Source organism: Cryptomeria japonica, chromosome 7 (genome assembly GCF_030272615.1).
Source record: "Cryptomeria japonica chromosome 7, Sugi_1.0, whole genome shotgun sequence".
Taxonomy (NCBI): domain Eukaryota; kingdom Viridiplantae; phylum Streptophyta; class Pinopsida; order Cupressales; family Cupressaceae; genus Cryptomeria; species Cryptomeria japonica.
The window spans coordinates 476,290,353-476,316,434 of NC_081411.1; positions in this window are offsets into that span (position 1 = coordinate 476,290,353).

A 26,082-nucleotide genomic window follows, 5' to 3' on the forward strand; every position below is an offset into this window, starting at 1 on the left:
TTTGATAATGTATTGCCAACTATGTAAGGCATTTATGCCATCTCATGCTATGTAACCTATCAAGACCTATTTGGTCAACTAGTGGTCAATGGTCACCCAAAGGTGTCAAAGTGGGTGAGATAAATGTATTTATCATATTTGAGCCAAATTTGGCCCATTTTTAATGATTTTGATGATTCTAGGTGAGTTTGATAGGTTATATTGAAAAGTTGTCAAAGTTGCATGACAATTTTTGCATGTTTTGATGACAACTTTTGCAAAAAAGGTGGTTGCCAACATCCATAAGGTTCAAATGGTGGTTATGGTAGGCTAGGAGGATGTATTTGGTCTATATAAACCTCTCATAAACTAAGAGGAAGGTTTTTATGTAATTTTTGGTGATTGGAAATACAAATCTTCATTGTTTCCCTATAGATTTGTTGTAAAACACGTGTTGCACACCTCATAACTTTGTTGTATGAATTTATTGATGAAAGGAAGGAATATGGGGTGTTATAAAAGAGAGTTATATTTGATTTCCAACTAGTTTCAAGTATTTTGGAGTAGATTTGAGCAAGATCCATCCATTTTTGTAAAACTGGGTCTGAAAACCCCTCATTTCCTAGGGTTTGTACAAAAATGTTAATAACTTGACATTCCCTGATCCAAAATTAATTCTAGTTGGGGGAATTTCATGTACTTGTATTATTTTAAGATTATAAAATTTCTAGGGGCATCCATGAAGGGTGGAGTGAGTTTCATGAAGTTTTAACAAGGCATCTCTATGTGACAAGTTGTGGATTTGCTTCTATTTTGTGAACTGGGTAGTATTGGTGAGGTTTTGACCCCATATATTGGTTGAATATATGGTTTGGAGGTATTTATAGAAATTTAAGTTTTTATTTTGACCTTTGATCAAAATTTGAAGTAGTTCCTTTGTAAAATAGGCCTAATTGGGGCTCTTGGCCTAGTAGGACAGTCATAAACCTAAGGGGCTAAATAATTGTGTCAAGGTCTAATTTTGGGATATGTTGTAGGTCTTATTAAGAAATTTCATTCCATTTACTATGGTGGCATGCACATCCCTTGAATTTTTGAGAATCAATGTTGTCCGACGTTGAAGGCTACTAGGCCTAGGGGTTGGTCTACATAGTGATAAGTCATAGTTCAAAGTTTGGGATTAAAAAAAAATTGTTTGGGGTCTGAAATTGTCTTTATAAACATGTTCCAATGTTTCCTTATGAATTCCCCAATGTTTCCACATAAATTTCATGGATGTCTCATGTTTGAGCATTGAAGCCTAGTGGGGTTTAGGCTTAATTTTGCATGATGTGTGGTCTATCATGCTTGGTATGTTTTTTTTAATGTCTAGAAAATTGAGAGGAGTCTCAGATTGGTTGTGAGTATGATCCAAGTGGATCCAAATATATTTGGGAAGTGGTGTCCAAAGTTCTTATTTTTTCAATCCTCTCAGGGCTCTGCATCAATTGATAAGCAAGTTCACTAGCCTTAGCATGATGTCTCCATCAACATTCTCACACAATGCTTTTGTTTAGTTTTATCTAAGGTTTGTGATGGTTTAGGATCTGTATACATATGCTTCTTCTCTTCCTTTAAAGGAGGAATAGGAGAAAGTCTACTAGGTTGAAAATAAGGGATGTTGGGTGATTCCTTTTGTAAGATGTAGGAGGTGGAATCACAAAATATAAAGGAGGAATAGAAGGTGTTGGTCCCTATCAGAGACTAAGAGGGGGGTTGAATCAGTCACCTACCATTTTTATAGAATTAAAACCCTTTTACTCAAGTATGAACTAACTTAATATTCACCAATACAAACAATTATTGTAGGAGAACATGCATGCATGCAAAGATACACAATAACACCAAGAATTATCTCATGGAAACCCAAATGGGAGAAAACCACAGTGTGAGTTGATGCTCACAAAAATTGTACTCTTCTGGAGCACACCCTATAAGGAGCCATCCCTATTAGGATATTTACAGAGACACTGTTACATGCCACCCGATTAAGGGATTTGAATCTAGGCCTTTTAAAGCCTTTACCCTATTAAAGGTAGCCTGCTTAAAGGACTTAAATAATCATTCAAGATGATACTCGATGAAGGGATTTAAACAACATGAAGTTGATCTACTGGAATAGCTACTGATAGCTTGATCAGATCATAATAAATCTCATACTCTGTCTGTACCGGTTATGTCTTCTTTGCTCATACCCTCGGTTCTGCACTCTGCCGGTCTACTTCACACACACTCTACTTTGCTAAATCACTTAACACTTCCTGACTCTTCACTCTGCATGTTGGATCGCCTCTCATGGGATTTGTACTTTGCCAGTTTTTTCAATCAAAATATTTTGCATGAACTCAAAACACTTTATACTCCCTCTGTTGTCACCTTCAGATGTTTCCTTAATCAATGCAATCACAAATCTTGGTAGATTTAAAATTCAAATCTTCCATCTCTTTCTCTGCATGCCCTACAATAATTCTACTAACTGTTCATCCAAATATGCCACCACATCACCCAAAAAATAGAAACTTCTGGGTCAAGTTCAGTCTTTTAAATACAAACCAAAAAATCTGCAAAAATCATGGCTTAACTACAAGATGACTGAGGTTGACTTCACTAACCTTTAGTTTGGTGCTATCACAAACTAACCAACTCACCTTTTGCCATCACAACTTTGTTACCAATCACCGCTCCTAGATTTATGGTGACCACCTATATTCCTTCTGCTTCACCGACCAATAGGTATACCATTGTTCTCTTCACTACTAGTTTATCCTTTGCTCCCGGTTTGTAGTTCTTCCATCAATCCTCTTTTCCTATTTTCCAATGAGGTTCCATTTTGCATAGGACCTCAAACCTTCTTGCCTAAGTCACCTTGTGTGACTACATCATCATTCGAATAGCCATTTTTAAGATCTGACCTTAACACCAATCTTCTTGAATGACAAACTAGTTGGCTTATTCTGTTTTCCCTTGAACTAATTGAACCTTGATCATCTATCTCTGATACTGCTTCCATGTTGTTTGCAAGCCATCACCTTTTCTACTGAGATACACCACTCCACTAGTTAGTGTTAGTCATCAATGACAAATCTTAGCTAATATACTGATTCATTGGATTAATTAGTTTTGTCAATATCAGTAATACCAACAAGAGGTGTAGGAAAGAGATCAGGTCCATCATGAGGAGGAGGAATAAGTCTAGGATCTCTAGGCTTACTCAAAGATAAGATCATATCATTCTTCCACTTTTGATAAGATTAAAAAATAGAATCACTATGAGACTTAAGAAGTTCAAATTGTTTAGGCCAAAATTAATCAAGATTAACATCTCCATGCATCACCATGGGCTGGTACATTCTATGATTAATAGTTATAATTTTTTCATTATGAGGAAATTTGAGACATTTATGAACAGTAGAGGAAATCACTTTCATGGAAGAGAGTCAAGGATGTTCCAACTTCACATGAAATTCATTTGATGTAGGAATGATAGAAAAAATGACATCTAAACACTTAATACCAACCTCAACATGAAGAGATATAGAACCAATAGTAGGGCAAGAGAAACTATCAAATACCTTAACCACTACATAAAATTTATCATATGTTACTTGATACAATTGTAAAGTATAAATATATTCTTCAATTATCACATTCACCATACATGCTAGATCAATGAGCACCCCTCATGAGAGTTTGTCTTTGATCTTTGCAATGATATATAGTGACCCATCTAGTGCTTCAATAGTCTTACTAGGATCAAAAGTAATGCATAGGTCTGTAGGAGGTGTAGGTTTATCAACAAGATTCACCATATTGTTAAACTCAAGGCCAAGGTCATTGGGAGAAAATGCAAGATGCTCGGACTCAATCACATTAGTAGAATGGGAAGGCAAAGGATTAGTAAAGATTTGAAGATTTTGATTAGGAGGAGATACAGATTTTTTTCCTTTGTAAATCACACCAGCTATAGATATGGTATTGTTATCAAGGGTGATTCCACAATAATGGCTCACTTTTACCCACAAAGGAAATTTACAAGAGAGGGAAATTTTTGTTTTAGAATGGTTCAAATGAACTATATATGTTTCCTCGAACCACCCTTAGGGGTTCTAGTGAACATAATGATGGGGTGGGGTTTGTACGAACCCATTTTTAAATTTGGGTTGAAAGGAACCCAATTAAATATAATATTTTATTTGGTTCGCTCTAACCCCCCTTCGAGCAAACCAGTTTCCACTGAATTTTTTGAACTGTCTATATAAAACCAAATGACAGTTGAAATGTCATTTTAAACTATGCATTTGGGCTCCACTAAGGTGGTTTGAGTGAACGCTACGTGTAGATTTTGTCAACAACTCCAGTCAACACCTATCAACAGTCCTCAACACTTGTTATTCAGCACACATTGTTCAAGGTGCACAAAAATACCCTTTTTCTTGTTTAATAATGTTATTTTTTAATATTTTTTATTTATTGTTAAATTTATTGAAAAAAATAGCAAATAAAATAGTTTTCATTTGTTAATTTGTTTTTCCAATTAAATATTGTATATTTATTATTTTTTTCAACATTTTAGAAAAACATTAGAAAACTTACTAAATTAAAACTTTAAAAAATTAGAATTTAAAAAAAAAATATTAGCAAAATTAAAACTTAGAAAAACGTTCTCACACCATGTGTGATCGCTTAGGACCCCATATGACCCAAAACAACACCACATGACCCCTTAGGACACCATATGAACCATTAGGACCATATGATGTCTTAATGGTTCATATGGTGTCCTAAGGGGTCATACGATGATCTAACACTATGTGTGATCCCTTCTAGGACCCGAAATGATCCCTAATGACACCATATGACCCCTTAGGACACTTTATGAACCATTAGGACCATATGATGTCCTGATGGTTCATATAGTGTCCTAAAGGGTCATACGGTGTTATAACACCATGTGTGACCCCTTAGGACCCCATATGACCTCTAACAACACCGTACATGACCCCTTAGGACACCACATAAACCATTAGGACCATATGATGTACTAATGGTTCATATGGTGTCTTAAGGAGTCATACAATGTTATAACACAATGTGTGACCCCTTAGGACCCCATATGACCCCTAACAACACCACATGATCCCTTAGGATGCCATATGAACTATTATGACCATATGATGTCCTAATGGTTCATATGGTGTCCTAAGGGGTCATATAGTGTTTTAACACATGTTTTGCCTCTTAGGACCCCATAAGACCCCTAATGACACCATTTGATGCATTAGAACCCCATATGACCCCTAACGACACCATATAACCCCTTAGGACACTATATGAACAATTAAGACCAGATGATGTCAAAATGGTTCATATGATGTCCTAAGGGCTCATACAATGTTCTAACACCATGTGTGATGCTTTAGGACCCCATATGACCCATAACGACACCACATGACCCCTTAGGACACCATATGAATCATTATGACCATATGATGTCCTAATGGTTTATATAATGTCCTAAGGGGTCATATGGTGTTCTAGCACCATGTGTGATCCCTTTTAGGACCCCAAATGACCCCTAACAACACCATATGACCCCTTAGGACACTATATGAACCATTAGGCCCATATGATATCCTCATGGTTCATATATTGTCCCAGGGGGGTCATACGATGTTCTAACACCATGTGTGGCCCCTTAGGACCCCAAATGACCCCTAATGACACCACATGACCCCTTAAGATGCTATATGAACCATTGGGACCATATGATGTCCTAATGGTTCATATGGTCTCCTAAAGGGTCATACGGTGTTCAAACACCATGTGTGAGCCCTTAGGACCCCATATGACCCATAGTGACTGTTAGATTCAATGACAGTCCCAAAGACACTGAGAGGGGGGGGGGGTGAATCAGTGTCTAATCGGTGAACTGAATATTTAAACTTATTTATAACTTTGCCACACAAAATAGTGTATCGGTAAAAAAGAATTAATGCACTAAACATAAATAATAGAGTTAACATAAAAACACACCATAGTACAAGATATTTTAACGAGGAAACCCGATGTGGGATTTTTGACCTACAATATTTACTCACTGGCCAATGAATAAAACTACTTACAGTAGGGGCTTGCACATGCAGAAAAGCCAACAACCTAGAGCTCACTGCTCAGAAGAGTCTCACTAACTACAAAATGGATAATTAAAATCCAATACAATGTACTGCTCAAAATAGCATCTCTAATGCTTGGTTTATTACCGATTTAAGCTTAGTCATTAACCAAAACCTTCGCTGTTCACTATATCACCTTATACAATAATTTCTTGTTCATTACCATATCTATCACTTCAAAATAACCTATAAGATCTCATACATATATGAGTCTTTTACAATATACCAAGTCGGCTTTACAAAAGATAATTATATTTACAATACAATTCACATAAACAAAACTTGTCATATGTCGGCATGGGTGCTAGTATACTTCATTGCCAATGTAATGTGAATGCCGGTGTAAGCGATTGTTGGTACTGATGTATAACCTATTACCGATGATCTTGTGTAACCCTATACCGGTTGGTTACCATCAATGACAACATCAACCAATCTCATATGAGTGTAGAATACTAACAATCTCTCCCTTTGGCATTGATGGCAACACTCAAGAGAAATATCCAAAAAGATGTGCTCCCCCTGAGCAAGTGATCTCCTTTGTACAATTATTTTTCTCTCCAAAACTCCCCCTTTGGCATCAATGACAAAGGATGTCATAAATAATCAAAGAGTACAAAATTTTACCTCAAGGTCTATAACTGGTTTGTTACTATCTAAAAAATATATGCCAAAACTAGGTTCAAATTCTGTATAAACTTGTTGTTGTCAGCTAGAGTTGCCTCAGTCTGCTAGATCATACCGATGAGATAGTGCATTTGCTACTCCGGTGATCGTTCTCCAAGAATTGTTGCCTTAGTCAATTTATCTCTCTAAGTAATCAGACTATCCAACCTCGGACCAAGTTTATTCTTTAGTTCCTGGGCCTTCAGCCTTATTCTTACCTTCTCTTTCTCAAGTTTCTCCAACTTCTCCTAAAAAAATGCCATTTCCTGCTAAAAAAAATGAGATAAGTTTAGATGAACCTATCATGTTATCCACAATGTCATCAATCTCTTTTTGTATCTTTTTAATCTCCTCATCAATGTCCTCTATCAAACAGTGAGGTTTGTAGGCTTCTCTATACAACTCCTTATACTCCAAAATTGTAGAATTAAGTACCAGTAAAAGTGTGTCCAAGTGCTCATTATAGTTTTTGATGGTCTTCTATAAAACTTCTCCTTTCTCTTTATATACTCTTTTCTTTATGGTATCCTCATTCACCTTATCTATAGTTATGACATTATCAATAATGAATTTGGACAATGTGTCCAATTTACCTAAAGAATCATTAATGTGCTCTATCTGACAGTTAGGTGCAATCATTTTCAAGATAGGTAATGTGTTATCAATTGCCTTAAGTGCTAAGGCATTGCAGTCTGTTATCCTCTTGATAGAATCCAAAAGAACATTTGTGATGTTTGTGGGTCTGAATTCTCTCATTGATGTGTTGGATTCTCCAACTACCTTTATTATTTGTTGCTTATTGCCAAAAATTTGTTGCTCTTTACTTACATTTTCTTCTGGTGGATCTATTTGTGTATGTACCTCGGCCTTTGATGGTTTCTCAGCCTATACAAGTACCTCTTTAACTATCGGTTTCTCTAATTCTGGTTGCTCTGTTTTAGTTTCCTTATCCTCTGTTGGTCTCTCAGTCTTCTGTTGCTCAACTTATGTTGATATCCCAGTTTCTTGAGTGTCAACAGTGTGTGTCGGTATCTCAGAGATCTTACTGTCCTTAACATCATCTACCTTAACCTCTGCAGTCTCTTTATCCACAACAATGTTTATATCCTGTGTATCCACATTCATGGTAAAAAGTATTTCAAACTCCGGGTTAGTGTCATCACGAGTTACCTCAATAGTTGCCTTATCTAGTTGATTTTTTGTATGTACCAGTGATACTAAACTTAATGGAGGGGTGTCTTGAGATGGTGGAGGGATGTTATCTGTTACTTTTATAGTAGGTACACCACCTACTTTACCTTTTCCCTTATCTTTCTAATATACCTTGAATGTCTTGTCCACTTTCGGCTTGTTTCTTTCCTCTTGCTTTTCCTTCTCAACAAAAAATATGTCCCAGCTATCTATAGTCTCATCTGCAATTTCCTTAACCCTTCCAGCTGACAAATACAGACCGGTTAGCCTCAGATATCAATTCATCAATTTCCTCTTTACTATTGACAGGATGTACCACCAAAAGTGCTTCAACTTTCAATTTCTTATCCAGTTCCATCACAGATAGTCTTTTAGCTTCCAATCTCATGTAAATATCATTAGGTAAAACATCCACAACCTCAATCAAAACTTTTTTGTAAATATCCAAATGTAAAATAATGCTTTCTTCAATAGTTTCTTTGTTAGAATCCTTAAAAGAATGATACCATTTATTTACATTTACCAGATTACCTTCTTGTGTTATCTCATTCAATAGATCATCCAGTGTAGGGGTAACCGATGTCTGTTTCTTCTTTGGTGTAAGCTTCTTCTATGGTTCCCTAACTCCCTGCTACTTTTCCTTAGTGTCCTAGTCCTTTTGGGAGAAGGAGAGGGTACTGGTGAGGGTTTTATCTTCCTCCTTTCAACTCTTTTAAACTCAACTGCCTTCCCACGGTCAGTGTCAGAAGAAGTTACAACCGGTGAAACATGTGCTTCCGGTTGTAGTCCTTTAAGCTCACTAGATGATATACCACTAACATTAATAACATTTTCCTTAATTACACTAGCCATCTTTGATGCATCTCTGATAAGCTTGTCTCTTTTCTTCCTTTCCTTTTGCATAGATACATTACTTGCAATAGTTTCAACATTACCAAATATTTCTTTAGATGGCTCCCTTGGTGCTTCAAGTAGAGCTTTTACATATGTCTCTAGAACAGGTAGGTCTACCTCATAACCCATCTCAGTAACCCAAATAGTTCTAGGGTTTACTGCTTCCATCCAAGTTTCATCTCACTTAATGAAAAAATAGATTTGTTTGTCATACTTATCAACTATGCTCTATGGCAACCTTTCTCTAGCTCTCATCTTAGTTTGAAAATATTTAAAGTAGTCTGCAATGTTCTTATCATAGTCAGTGCCCATACCAGTGAAAGCTTCCTGAATCTATTTGCCTACTGGGATGTCATAACCAGAATCTTTGTGACCTATGTCGGGTATCTCTTTGGTAAAGTATAGCATTAAGCATATTAATAGGTTCCCAAAGCGGAAAGTAGCTTTCTTATCTCCCTTAATCTTCTTCAAATTGTCAATCAGTTCATATTTAAGCCATTAACAAACATCAATCTTAGCATTATTGTTCACCATCTCATATGCACTATGAATACAAAGGCTAGAAACCGAATTTAGTCTATTTACATGTGTTGCTATATATCCAAGTATCATACTCACATATCTCACATTTATATCCTTAACATCATTGACTCTAAGTGATCTGCTATCAGATGTGGCTTCGCTTAAGCTTGCCACACTCTTGTTAGGTATTTTCTTGGTTTTATCAAGCCTACTACCAGTTGAAGGTAAACCAGTAACTGCCTTAATTGCTTCCTTGGTTATCTTTCAAACTGACTCTAACCACATGAACTCTCCATGGACTCTACTTAGTACAAGTAGTACAACTTCCTTTGGAAATTTGGGAATGTTTAGTATTTCTAAAAAACCTAAGTCTTCCACAATCTTATGTTCATTTTTAATCACACCTTGTTCATCAGTAATAACCTCATTAAACATTTTCTTCAAATCTTCAGTTCCTAGGTCTTCTATGTTGCAATGGATGTAGATTCTAGGGTCTTCATCAAATGGGACACCCTTCAGAATTTTTGAAAAAGCTCCAACAGAATCATCCCACTTTGCAATCTCAGGGATAGTCTTAAACATAGGTCTAGGGCATTGGATGTTTTCAACAATGGTAGGGTTTGCAATAAACTCAAGAACATAAATGAAATTGCCATTTTGATAAATACCTCTTAACTGAAATTCTCTGAATGCCTAAAAGTCACTTCGCAACTTTGCCTTAGAATGCCCTTGCTCAGTTTCGTGCTCTCTGATTGTTTGAATTCTCAGTGAGTTGAAAATGAGGGATTTTTGATGTTATATAACCAAAAATTTCTTCAACAACCGCATTAAATGCTTACTGGTTAAGTGAAAACTTAACATATCTGTTGATAAATAAGAAATGTATCTTCTCACCATCAACCGAGGGTACAATGCATTATTTTCAACTTGCTACAATACCCCCTAAGGAGTATTCCTTAGTTAGATGAAGAATCTCCTACTGGTGGAGGGTTACTCTGTTCTACCGGTGCAGAGACAGTTTCATCAATTCTCTGATCACTCTTCTTAATCCATTATTTTGAAAATTATTGCTTTACTTCATCTACCTTTTCTTTTCCCTTCACACTAGATCCTTTATTGTTTGCTGGTGTAGTCTTGCTTCTACAAAATTTTGCAATATGCCCAATCTTGTTACATGAATAACAAGTTACATTATTCCTCTGAATAGCCTTTCCATATCCTTGACCGATTTGTGATTTGCATTGATTAGATAAATGCCTAGATCTACCACAAACATAGCACTTCACATTCATTCTGCAATTTTCTAAATTATGACCAACTTTGTTGCATTTGGAACATTTACCGATGGGTAAGTTTGTATTCTGATTATTTCTAAATCTGCACTGATTTTATCTATGACCAAACTTGTTGCAATTGAAACATTTCCCATTGAATTTATAAGCATTAGGTTGTCTTACCGGTTTACTGTGATCTTGATTATTTGCAGTACTGGAACTTTCTCCAACTTCAAATCCAAGTCCAATTGTATCTCCATCAGGTTTCTGTCTTTTCAACATGTCATCAAGCCTTTTTGAACTTTTCTTGAATTTGTTTTCGTGTTCCTTTGCAGTGATCAACTCATTTTCTTGAATTCCAACTTGTCTTGTAAGCTCCTCCTTGTCATGTTGCATGTGAATCCGATCTGTCTTTAGCATATCATTTTCATGATTAAGTCTCAAATTTTCATTTACTCCATCATTAAGTCTCCTAGTCAAGTCTTCTTCATTCTTCTTCCTATCTTCAATATCCTTACATAACCTCATAGTCATATCTTGCATTTCATTCTTCATGTTACTGTTCTCTTGCCTCAACTTATTTGCAATGTCTCTAAGAGTTACCTTTTCATCATCATCATTTTGCATTTTCTCATGAAGTTCTTTTCTCTTATTTTGTGCTATAACCAGGTTCTCCTGAAGTCCTTTAATGAATTCCTTAGCAGTCCTTAGATCATCTTCAAGTTTGATATTCTTCAATTTTTCTACATCAAAATCTTCAAGAGCTCCTTCCAACTATTTTCTCAAATTTTCCATCTATATCAGTTTCAGAATCTTCCTCAAGCTGTTAGGCTTTTGCAAATAGAGGACCAGGCTCTGATACCAATTGTTAGATTTAATGATAGTCCCAAAGACACTGAGAGGGGGGGGGGGTGTGTGAATCAATGTCTAACCAGTGAACTAAATATTTAAACTTATTTATAACTTTGCCACCCAAAATAGTGTGCCGGTAAACAAGAATTAATGCAGTAAACAAAAATAATAGAGACAACATAGAAACATACCATAACACAAGATATTTTAACAAGGAAACCCGGTGTGGAAAAAACCTCGGTGGGATTTGTGACCCATAATATTTACTCATTAGCCAATGAATAAATACTACTTACTATAGGGGCCTGCACATGTAGGAAGGCCAACAGCCTAGAGCTAATTGCTCAGAAGAGTCTCACTGACTATAAAATGGATAATTAAAATCCAATACAATGTACTGCTCAAAATAGAATCTCTAATTCTTGGTTCAGTACCGGTTTAAGCTTAGTCATTAACCAAAACCTTCATTGTTCACTATATCATCTTATACAATAATTTCTTGTTCATTACCATATCTATCATTTCAAAATGACCTATAAGATCTCATACATATATGAGTCTTTTACAATATACCAAGTCAGCTTTACAAAAGATAATTATATTTACAATACAATTTGCATAAACAAAACTTTTCATATGTTGACCTCAGTTCCGGTATACTTTATTGCCGATGTAATCTGAATGTCGGTGCTGGTGTATAACCTATTGTTGGTGATCCTGTGTAACCCAATACCGCTTGGTTGCCATCAATGACAACATCAACCAATCTCATATGAGTGTAGAATGCCAACAGTGACAACACATGACCCCTTAGGACACCATATGAACCATTAGGACCATATGATGTCCTAATGGTTCATATAGTGTCCTAAGGGGTCATATGGTGTTCTAGCACCATATTTAATCTCTTAGGGCCCAATATGACCCATAAAAACACCACATGAACCCTTAGGACAACATATGAACCATGAGGACCATATGATATCCTAATGGTTCATATAGTGTCCTAAGGGGTCATACAGTGTTCTAAGACCATGTGTGACCCCTTAGGACCCGAAATGACCCCTATTGACATTATATGACCCCTTAGGACACTATATGAACCAATAGGACCATATGATTTCCTAATGGTTCATATAGTTGTTACAAGTGCGGTTGTCATTGCACCAAAAGATCAACTTTTTAATGACTGATATAGCCACTAGACTTATAGAATCCATATGAGGTGGCTAAGCCATGTCACAAACCCAAGCATTGTTCTGCACAACACAAGGAGACCAAAGGAATACACCTTGCAACAATAGTGTCCTAAGGGGTCATACAATATTCTAACACCATGTGTGATCCCTTAGGACCCCATATGATCCATATTAACAACACCATTTGACCTCTTAGGACACTATATGAAGCATTAGGACCATATGATGTCCTAATGGTTCATATGGTGTCCTAAGGGGTCATACTGTGTTATAACACCATGTGTGACCCCTTAGGACCCCATATGACCCCTTAGGAAACTATTTGAACCATTATCACCATATGATTTTTTAATGTTTAGTCATATAGTTCAATGTTTAGTGATATATTTAATTTAATGTTAAAATTTAAAATATCTCATGCCCAAATTTTTGATCAAAAACACAACAACAATTTTTTTTTCTAGAATGCATAATATCAAGTGATTACATAAAGTTGAAATGAACTTGCTAACTAAGTTTCACTAGATGTAACACAAAATCTAACTAGATTGAAATAATCGCAAATGGTATCCAGGTAAGTTAATTAACAGCGAGGGGTATCATGAGCGTTCGTTAACCAAGATGGGTAAAACACACCCCTAGGTTAATTTGCCAATGCCCCTCAATATGGGGTAGTCCTTTAGAATTAACTAGACAGACCATCCCTAAGAAATTTTATGCATTTTAATTTGGAAAATTTCATTTTAATAAAAAGGGTTAAGTTAAACCTTTGATTGACGTTTAAACGTTTAATTAATAAACTCTAATACTCTTAAGTTTTATCTATTTATCATTCCCATTAATTTTCTTAGTCTTGCTTAGGTATGTATAAATTGAATTCCATATTGTGATTTATACATTATTGACAATAATAAACTCATTAATATTCAACCTTTTTATTTGGCCACATTAACATTAATTTTCATTGGCTAGACTCTTATAATATTTAAATTGTCACTTTAATTTTTTTTCTTTTCTTAGGACTAGATAAATAATTACTTCATAGTTACTCTATTAATTACTCATTAAATTCACCCTTAATTAACTCTTAATAAACTCCCATTTTAAATTAAATCACTTAAATAATTTGCCCACAAATTAATTAACCCCTTTTAAAGTAATCAAGTTCCCCTTTTTAAATTCAAAATCACTTCTAAATAATAATATTCCCCCTTTTTAATCACAACTACACTTAAATAATAAGCCCCATTTGAAAATTATCTCTATAAATTAAAAAACAAACCCATTCTTTTAAAATGAATCAATAATAAAAGTCACCTTTAAAATGGGGGGGGGAGGGAGGGGTTATTTCCCCATTGACCCATTTAAAAATTTAAACTCAACTGAATATTTTATTCCTATTTTTTTAAAAGCCCTAACATCTATTATTTAATACTATTTACTAAACCCTAACACTTATATAATTTTTAATTCCCTCTTAGTTTCATCATGCCCTAACCTTTGATGAGTTAGGGTAATCTTATTATTTTTTATGCCCTAACATATTGTTAGGTCTTCTCTTTTTTTGCAGAGCTTTTGATGAAGGCATTGCGGCCATGGAATTGCAGGGCCAAGCCGAGTAGTGGAGGGCAACGATGAACATAGTGGCAACCTCATCCCCAATGTGGCAGCGATGGAGCAGACATGCAGGGAGAGTGGAGGAAAGTGGCGGCGATGGTGGAGAGAAGAGACACGTCGGGGAGAAAGGGGTGTGGGGAGGTGGACCATTGCATGACCACCACCCATAGCACAGGGCTTTTCCCCTGCGGCTATGGGGATGCCCCCCCCCCTAGCCATGAAGCCTCAGGCCCATGTCTATTTTATAGACTATTTTATAGACTACCCTAGCCCTAGCCCTAGCCCTAGCCCTAGCCCTAGCCTCTTGAGTCAGTCTTCTTTATCCAGTGACTTTGTCACTCTATCCTATTCGGTCAGCCCATTCTACCCTTTCTTTCTTATCGAGAGATTATCTACGATCTTTCCAAACATTTTCATTCAATCTCTTGAGGGGGCATATCATTCCCATCTTGGGGCAACTTTGTATCAACTTATCTCATCTTCTTTGAAACAACGCGACAAACTGTATTGTCTCAAAGAGGGGCAAAATGTAGACACCTAAAATTGTCATGTCTAATTAAATAAATATCTTTATTTATTTAATTATTTTAAGCCTAATTCTTCTATTAATTAAATAAATCTTTATTTATTTAATTAATTCATTTATCCTCTTCTAGCCTTATTTCTCATTTAAATAAATACATTTATTTATTTAGATTATCCTTTTCCTAAATTAAATAAATACTTATTTATTTAATTGATCCCACTTCTTCTATTAATTAATTAAATCTTTATTTACTTAATTAATTCATTAACCTTTTCTACCTATGACACATGTCATTCATCTCTTAATTCATACACTACCTACCCTCTCATTATTTTATTATTTCTTTTACCTACCCTCTAATCTTAGCCGACCATTTATCTTTTACACATCTTAATCTTATCCCTCCATTTCTTATAGTGTCTTCTATATAAGGAGATGATTTATTCATTATCAACCCTGATGAGTTGACTTCCCAACTATGCTTTTGAAATTTCATATGCGATCAAGCCTACTTGCAACCATATTTCCGTTCTTTGTTGAGCTCTTGTGCACATATAAAATCTGAGAGCAAATATATCAAGAAAGATCAATGGAGATACAAACCCTATTGGACATGTGATGGTATAATCTTTGTGATTTAATTTGATTTGCATTGTCTTAGGTAATCTTCATATGTTATGGTGGATCTTTGTTGTTGTTAGGCTAGGGTTTTGTGGTTGAATCTATTTAGTCTTTCAATATTGTTGTTATCCATTTTCACCATATACATTTTGGCACGCCCGGTGGGACTCTAGTCCCTTTTGCATTTAACATCTTTTGTTGTAGATTTTGTGTTTTTAACTTGCAGATCTGACATTTACGACAACATTTTGATATTTTTGCGTCTGCATACATTCGGATTGGGTTTCTGATTTTCTATCATGTCTGTGACATCTGGAATCGTGTTTGCGCCTTCGACAGTATTTTATTTATTTATTTTTTTTCCTTTGATGATTCGAGGAAATGCATCTGTGTTCCCTATTCATGTCTGTGAGGTCTCCAGATGCGTCTGTGTCTAGGAACCGCGTCTGTGTTTAGGAACTACGTCTGTGTCTGATCCAGCCGCATATGTGCATTTATATATCATTTGTGTTACTTATAACCACGTCTGTGTTCAATTGTTGCATTTTGACTTCTTTGATTTGGTTTTTTGACATTCAGATTTCAGATCTGGTTTATATTAAGCTAACATCTTCAGATCTAACAAAATTGGTGTAGCTTGTTTTGAAAGCAAAATCATTTTGTTGAAGGCCCCTATTTCACAAAGTCTTTTGGATCTAAAAATTTACCTAACTTGTGTGCTTGCAAGAAGGGGTGATCATTTGAAACAAATCAAAACTACTAACCAATCTTTGTTGCAGGATCTTAGCAAGGGTTTTTGATCTTTCATTGTGTGCCTTGTTTTCATAGATTAGCAAACACTTCAATTGGTGCACTAAAATTGAACCAGTGTCTTTTGTGTCTTGGGCAATAGGCTCTTTTTGTTTCATCTTTAGAGGGCCTATCTCCCCATGTGGTCATTAGGACTACTAGTGAGGAGAGAATGACCCAAGTGGTAGTGAGGAAATCCCACCTCTTCCAAACCACTATAAACAACTATATTCATGGTGAAAACTATGACTAATGTGTGCTGATTAGTTCATACCGACACTATGTCTCCCCATAAACCCATTTGATCAAATTTATTTGATCATTTGTAGGGTGTAACCCCTACCAGCTAGGAGCCTTCTGTATTTACAGAGCTGAAAGTGTTGCATGTATGGCCACACGAGCGGATGTCCTTACTAGAACCTTTTTGTTTTAGAAGCCAAAATCCTTCTAGTTGTTGGGGCAGGAGGTTGGACCTCTAGAGCGGCCCACACACATACGGTTCTTAGTAGAGATACAAAGTTTGCCACGAGGAGTTTTCATGGGGACTGATGCTTGGCTACCCCGAGAAGTGAGTACTGAGGGTGGAGCCAGTGGGGTCAAGCATCTAAGTAGCTTCTCTAAATAGCGTAGCCTCATGTGGGAATCAACAACTATTGTCCTAGCCAACCATAATAATTGTGCTTGTCTTATTTTGAACAATCAAACATTCAAGACCAAACATTAAAACATTGTGTCTTTTGTGTCTTCAAGTGTATGCAAAACATTTTTACATCAAACAACACACTTTTCTTTGAGTCATTTTGAGTCTAAACACTTGCAAACATTCAGCCCTCATCAACATTTTGTCCTCTTGTCACGAAAAATAGTCAAAAATTCAGATTTAGTCACAACAAGTCACTTCACAGATTGGAAAAATTGCACAAAGTTTTTAGAAACGTGTCTGTGTCTGATAGAACCGTGTCTGTGTCATCTAAATGCATCGATGAAGGGCAGAAACACGTCTGTGTCTTTTGAGCAACATTGCACTTACAACATCTCAGAAACGCGTCTGTGTCTGATAGAAAAGTGTCTATGTCATTTAAGCACGTCTATTTCTGACAGAATAGCGTCCGTGTCATTTAAGCACATGTGTGAAGTATACAGGCATGTCTGTGTTCAAAATTGAAAAACTTTTACAGTCCAACAAACAAGAACAATCAATTTTTGAATTCTTGACCTTCCTAAGCTATCTCTTCAGGTTTTCATCTAGAATTCAACCTGTCTTTGGGTCTCACAAAGTCCATTATTTCTTTATAGCTTACATTACATTCACATTTGTCTAAACTCAAGTCAAAAGGTCACTTGCTTGTCCTCATCATACTTTGTCAACACATTACATACAACAACATTTTGCTAAGTGGTCCCTCATCAAGGTCTATCACCTTTGGGTCTCATTTGGTCTTACTTAGAGTCAAGGTCAACTTACCTCATCAAGAGAAACTATCATCTCTTTGGAAGCCACACCTACTCTACTACATACATACTTGGTCTTACACTTTGGACATTGCAAGTAAACCTCAGATTCATTTACATTCCATCCAACTCTTGGTCTTCCATACTCTTTCCATTTTTCATCTAGTCTCACACATCTTGGTCAATACCTAGTTCATGGTTGAAACCCATTCCCAAAATTCTAGGAGAGAAACTAAAGAGGCTCAAGAGTCCGCAAACATGAGTTCCTATGAGTTTGACAATGATATCTTTTTCAATTTTGATCATACTACATTACCTGACATGGATGCCTATAGAAACATTCCAAATGTTGAGAACATGGACACTACAAACAACAATGATACACACAATGATAATATGGACAAATTTTCTGTACATTCAGTAGAAGTGGAAGACACCATTATGGATCCCCATTTCAATTGATTGGTTGAGGAAATAATGAGGAGAGATAGACAATACTTCTTACAAGTGATGGCACAAAGTAGAGCCAAGATCCCTCATGATTTTGACATGTCTCAAATAATGGAAAATCAACCTTTGCAACAACCTCACCTCAAGATGGATAAAAGGAGGCCCAATAGTGGAGGAAATAGAGGACCACATCTTGTGCCTGAATCATCATCATCTTTGTTTCAAAAACCAGAGGTCCCATACACACATGGTCAAGCATATGATACTCACCTTCGCAGACCATTATGGAAGTCTTATGTAGAAAAATATACTCAATCACATGATAATGCTAAGGACCAACCACCAAAGTAATTGGATATCCAAAGGCATGTTCAAAATTTGGACATAAGGAAACCACATGTCAAATTTGGGGGCAACACACCAGAGAAAAATCATGACATTCCTATAGAGTATGGTATATAAGGACAAAGCAGATATTCTATTCCTCACCATGACTCTATACCAAGTGGTACATATACTCAGCATCATTATGGACCTCCTCCATATGAACATGTGTATGATCAATATCATCCATATATGCAACATGCTCCTCCTCCACCCGGTGGTTTAGGCATGGGACATGGCCCAAGAAGTCGATCTCCACCTAAGAACAATTTGGAACAACAAATCAAGGACTTACAAAAAAAAATGGAGGACATAAATACACGGAAGCCAACTTACACAATGAGAGACATATGTCCCTATCCATTTGACAAAAGCATTCCAATGCCTCCATTTCCTACACACTTTGTGACACCTAAGTTTGATAAGTATAGAGGAAAAGGGGATCCTAAGGCACATATAAGACAATTTTTCACAGCTTGCATTGAGGTAGCAACAAAAGAGACATATTTGATGAGATTATTCCCACAAAGTTAAGGTGATCAAGCTATGGAATGGTTCTCTCAACTCCCACCTAGAATTAAGTCATGGGGTGACTTAGCAGAGGCATTTATCCAACATTTCTCATACAACATAGAGACAGACATATCAGTCACCACTTTGTGAAACACCAAGCAAAAGGATGGAGAATCTTTTTCATCATTTTTACAAAGATGGAGAAATATAGCCAGCAGATGCTCTTGTGAAATTCCACAAAAATAGATGGTAGAGATTTTCACTCAGAATGTTAACAAAGACATTGGTTATGACCTAAGGAAAGCTTTTTTGTCCACCTTCAAAGACATCATTGAAAAAGGCTTAGCAATAGAGAAGGTCCTAATTGAACAAGGAGTCATCAAGATATTCAAGGAAAACAAAGATGACTTTAAAGGAAAAGATAAACCAAGATTTTGGAATAAAAACAAGAACACAGTCAATGATGGTGTTGTGGAGGCCAATATAGTATGACCCAAAATTGTTTTTTCTGGATCAAGCTCTAGAAACAATCAAGTGAATACTCAAACAACTTCCAAGTCATGAAGGAATGGTTCTCTCAACTCCCACCTAGAATTAAGTCATGGGGTGACTTAGCAGAGGCATTTATCCAACATTTCTCATACAACATAGAGATAGACATATAAGTCACCACTTTGTGAAACACCAAGCAAAAGGATGGAGAATCTTTTTCATCATTTTTACAAAGATGGAGAAATATAGCTAGCAGATGCTCTTGTGAAATTCCACAAAAATAGATGGTAGAGATGTTCACTCAGAATGTTAACAAAGACATTGGTTATGACCTAAGGAAAGCTTTTTTGTCCACCTTCAAAGACGTCATTGAAAAAGGCTTAGCAATAGAGAAGGTCCTAATTGAACAAGGAGTCATCAAGATATTCAAGGAAAACAAAGATGACTTTAAAGGAAAAGATAAACCAAGATTTTGGAATAAAAACAAGAACACAGTCAATGATGGTGTTGTGGAGGCCAATACAGTATGACCCAAAATCATTTTTTCTGGATCAAGCTCTAGAAACAATCAAGTGAATACTCAAACAACTTCCAAGTCATGAAGGAAGTACACTCCATTGGGAGAACCACTTGAGTCCGTTTTCAAAAAGCTAGTGGCAAACAAGATAATCACAATTCCAGATTTGCCTCCATATGAGCCAAAAGTTAAACCAAATTGGTGGAATGATGATGAGTATTGTGAATTTCATAAAAGCAAGGGACATAAAATAGGAAATTGTCACCGACTAAAGAACATCATACAAGATCTCATTGATAGAGGTGACATTGAGATTGAAGGGCATTCATCCAACCAAGAACATGAATTGTTTAAAGAACCATTCCCAAAACATGACAAGGGAAAAGATAAAGCCACAGATGGCCAAACCAACTATACTAGAGCATCCTATAACTATGATTCAACTATCAATCAAATTTCAATGGACAATTATGTCTCTACCATTATCATCAAGGACAAAATGCCTGAGAATCCTACCCATAGACCTAAGATTGTCCTAAATGACATTGGATCTTCTTCTGAACCTACCTCTGAATGTAATGTTACAACTCACCAAGGTAAATTCACTTTGCAAGGTGCTCCAGCTAAAAACACTACTTCCTAATCAACCAAACCTGAGTATGACCTTGTAGAACAGTTGGGGAAGACACCCGCGCTTATCTCAATTCTTGATCTCTTACGCATATCCCCTGCACATAAAGTCATTCTTGACAAAATCTTGAGAGATACTTCTATCCCTACTGACTTGAATGTGGACCAGTTTCAAGCCATGGTGGGATACCTTTCTGTTCCAACTCCCTTACATTCACAGAAGCCGATGACGCCTCCATAAGTCAGCCACATAATGCACCATTACACATTGAAGCCTTCATGCACAAAAATCAAATAAAACGAGTCCTGATAAATGGAGGAGAAAGTCTAAACATTTGTACATTGAGCAGTATTAAACAATTGGGATATTCAGATAAAGCTGTGAATTCTACAAATAAAATCACCATCAAGGCATATGATGATGAAGAGCATTCATCCAAAGGCACAATCACCTTGCCTCTCAGAGTTGGGTCAGTTACAAAGGATGTGGTTTGTCAAGTCCTAGACCTGGATCTCACATACAATATACTACTAGGACGTCCTTGGATTCATGAAATGAGGGCAGTCCCATCTACATATCACCAATGCATTAAGTTTCCTCACAATGGAGTTGAAATAACAGTTAATGGTGATCCTAATCCATTCATATACTGTAATAACTTGAGACCAAAAACTGAGATGATCATTCCAAGTAATAGGGAAGCTGTTCCTTCTACTACATACATTGATCCTGAATCATTAAAACCTTCAACGTCAAAATAAGGTGACCTTAAAGGGAAATTCTAGGATAAGGGCATGGGTGAATACACTTTGAATCAAACCATGTGTTTACAACAAGTTATGAGTTCACCAAAAGAATATGGAAGACCACATCCTAATAAGCAAGTATCTATCATTATACTCAAATGGGACGCTACTATCTTTCAAAGATGGGGTGAACTAGAAGAAGAAGACTTATACAAAATGCTTTACAAAGACCCTGAAAAATGATACACAAGATCACATCAGCATACCATGTGAGAAATATGGCAAAGGGTTCAAGATCCTACAAAAATTTGGGTATGATGGCAAAAGTCCTCTTGGCTTGAGAAAGGAAGGTATCATTGAACCTTTGCAACATGAATTGACATTAAAAAAGGAATGCTCGAAAGGACTTGGTTTCATGACTTCCAAGGTAAACACTCAAAAGATAGGAGAAGCATTACAAATCAAAGTTGCCAAAATTCAATAAGAGAATTGCTATTCCACAGACTCCAATGAATGGGAATGGGATTCACAAAAGTCCTCTAGTGACTATGAACTCACCGAGACATTCAGAGAACCAGGTGAATCCACAGAAGAAGAGGAATTTTATAGAAAATTCAAAGTTGGTCAAGAAACAATCCCTGAGGATCCCACACAGTCCTTACCTCTAGGTTCTAGGTCGAAATCACATAGAAAGAGGACACCTATCCCAGAATGCGCTACTAGTAATGACAATTTGGATTCGTTCACAATTGAGACAGATGAGGAGAGTGCCAATGATGACCTTGATAGCTACCTCGACATACCTGAGTATAATTGCATCTTCACCCTTAGCCCCGCTAACTTTGAAGACATCAAAGGCATTCCCCTTGTTCACCACCAACTTATTGAATGGGACCATGAAGGACCTGCACAGTTCGACACATTCCAAAATGATGAATCCTTTATTGACTATCTAGTAATACAAGATGATCTTCCCCCTGGGGACTATAAAGCAGGACACACTATAGAACTCAACAACATGGCAGCCTTCCAGTCGCAAAAATATAAAAATAAAAACAAATCAAGGGTCTTATGGTGAAAACCATGTTGTGGCGCTGTCTGACCCCAAAAAAGTAAAAAGAAAAGATGTATCTAAGGGCAAAAACCTCTCTGAGGCACTAGAGGATGGAAGACTCAACATTCTCCCAACATCATATGAAGAAAAATCATCTATGTTGGTAGAGGAGACCAACAAAACAAACATTGGTATAGAAGAAAGTCCACATAACATATTCCTGGCTCAATCTCTGATAGAGACAGAAAGATCAAAGTTCATACATTTTTTCATAGAGCGACAAATCAATTTTGCATGGTCATATGCTGATATGCTTGGATTGGATCCGGATTTGGTAATGCATCATTTGACAGTTAAATCAGGGGCAAAACCAGTGAAACAGAAATTAAGAAAGATGCATCCACAAGTGGCATTATTAGTCAAAGTAGAGCTTGAAAAATTATTGGATGTCAGATTCATACGCCCAATTGATTATCCTGAATGGATCTCCAACTTAGTTCCTGTCAGTAAAACAAATCGTAGCATTAGAATATGTATAGATTTCAGAGACATCAACAAAGCTTGTCCTAAGGATGACTTCCCATTACCAACATAGATTTGATTGTAGATCTCACAGCAGGTCATGCGATGTTATCTTTGATTGATGGATTCTCTGGTTATAATCAAATAAAAATCACATCCGAGGATCAGCACAAAACAACATTCACTTGTCCTTGGGGAAATTTCTATTGGAATGTCATGCCCTTTGGGCTAAAAAATGCAGGCGCTACATATCAGAGAGCCATGACTACTATCTTTCATGATCTCAAGCACGTTATCATGGAAGATTATGTTGATGACCTCTTGGGCAAATCAATAGATAGAGATACACATTTGGACATACTTTTAGTCATTTTTGATCGGTTGGAAAAGTACAAAGTAAGATTAAACCCCAAGAAATGTGTCTTTGGAGTAACCTCCGGGAAGCTCCTTGGATTCATTGTCTCGAAAAGAGGAATCAAAGCCGATCCATCAAAAGTCAAGGGTATCCTAGAGATGCAACCACCATGAAATATCAGTCAACTTCAATCTTTGCAAGGGAGACTCCAGTCCATATGAAGATTCATAGCACAACTTGCAGATAAATGTAATCCTTTTCAGCATTTGTTACACAAAAACATCAAATTCAAATGGGATGATAACTGCCAACAGGCTTTCCAGATACTCAAAGATTATCTTCTGAATCCACTAGTCTTGATGCCACCAGTTCTAGATCAACCTCTATTACTATACATATCAACTATTTCAATAGCACTGGGGGCACTCTTAGCACAACATGTTGTTGAGGGCAAAGAAAAGGCAGTCTACTACATCAGCCGCACATTGGTGGGATATGAGCTAAACTACACACTAATTGAGCATGCATGTCTCACTATGGTCTTTGCTTTGAAAAAATTATGACATTACATGCTAACTCATAAAACTAAGTTGGTCGCAAGGATCGATCCATTGAAATACCTTCTCAATAAGGCAATGCTTACTAGTTGACTAGCCAAATGGGTGATGCTCTTGAGTGAGTTTGACATTGAATATGTGTAAAAAAAAGCAATAAAAGGACAAGCTATCATAGATCAATTAACAGATGGTCCCATGATAGATGATGTTCCTCTAACTTCAGAATTTCTAGATGAATCCATCTTGATAGTGTCACACACAAAACCTTGGCAGCTATACTTTGACGACTCATACATACAACATGGGGCAGGAGCTGGCATCCTCTTCATAACTCCTCAAGGGGATTCCATACCAAAATCATATCGATTATCATTTCCCTGCATTAATAACATAGTAGAATACAAGGCATTAACAATTGGATTACGGATTGCAATTCAGTGGAAGATCCAAGAACTTCATGTTTTTGGGGACTCTCAACTTGTAATTCATCAAGCAACTGATGACTACCAAACAGAGGATGAGAAATTAATGCCTTACAAAAGAATGGTGGATGACGTGAAACAACATTTCATGAAGTTAGACTTTGAACAGATACCAAGAGAGCAGAATCAAGCTGCGGATGCCATGGCTACAATTGCTTCACTAATCGATCTACCACAGAATGAAACCCACTATGAGTTCTTGGTGGATAACCTTTTGGTTCCCTCGTATGAGATAACTCCTACTAAGATGATATGTGTCATCGGTCCTGAGTCCCAGCTGTTATATGGTTCCATTTTCACATACCTTTGTGACAATACCCTTCCTCCTAACCTATCCAATAACCAACGTCGCACTTTCACTTGCCAATCTTCTCGATACGTCATTTTAGCCAATATCCTATACCGTCAAGGTCTAGATGGCACTCTTCTTAGATGTTTAGAAGGGGACAAAGCTCAGATTGCGTTACGTGAAGTTCATGAAGGGATATGTGGTCCACATTCTAGTGGTCCTACCTTAGCCAAGAAACTCATTCAGATTGGATACTACTAGCCCAATATGGACAAAGACTCATATCAGTTTGTCAAGAAATGTAAGCAGTGTCAAATTCATGGAGACCTCATTCATGCGCCAGTGCAAGAACTTCAACCAATTGTGGCTGCTTGGCCCTTTTGCCAATGGGGACTCGATCTCATAGGCAAGATTCACCCTCCTTCCTCCAATGGTCATAAATTCATCATCACTACCACAGAGTATTTCACAAAATGGATTGAAGCCGTGCCTCTTACACAAGTTACTGGAAAACAAATTGCAACATTCATTCTCAACTATATCATTTGTCGATACGGTATTCCTGTTTCCATCATCACCAATAACGGGCGTCCCTTACAAAATGAGGATGTTCATGAACTTTGTGACTGCTTCCATATTACCCATCATTTTTCCACACCTTATTACCCCCAAGGTAATGGTCAAGCCGAGGCATCTAATAAAACAATCCTTAAAATCGTAAAAAAGACAGTCAACGACGCTTGCCGCAATTGGCATATCCAACTTAATCCCGCACTTTGGGCTTACCGCACAAGCGTCTGCACACCTACAAGAGCTACACCCTATTCACTTGTCTATGGTGCTGAAGCTATCTTGCCTATTGAGATTGAGTTACCCTATTTATGAGTCTCTTTGCAAAACATTATCAGTGATGAAGACTACAGGGTCTCTCACTTACAGGAATTTGAACTATTGGATGAATGAAGACAAACTGCTTTTAATAATCTCAAGGCTTATCAACAATGAATGAGTCATAGCTACAATCATAAATTCAAGCCTCACACATTTGAGGTAGGGGACTTGGTTCTTAGAGAAAATCCTAAAAATCAGCAAGACAAAGAGAAGAAGGGCAAGTTCTCACCAAACTGGCTTGGTCCTTACATCATCACAACAACATATGGATCTGGTGCATATCAGCTCTCAACCACAGAGGGTGAACCTTTAGATGATCCTATCAACAACATGCACCTTCACAGGTTTTACACATAGCTCTTTAGAGTATCCTAATTTAAAAATACAAAAAAATAAAAAAAATAA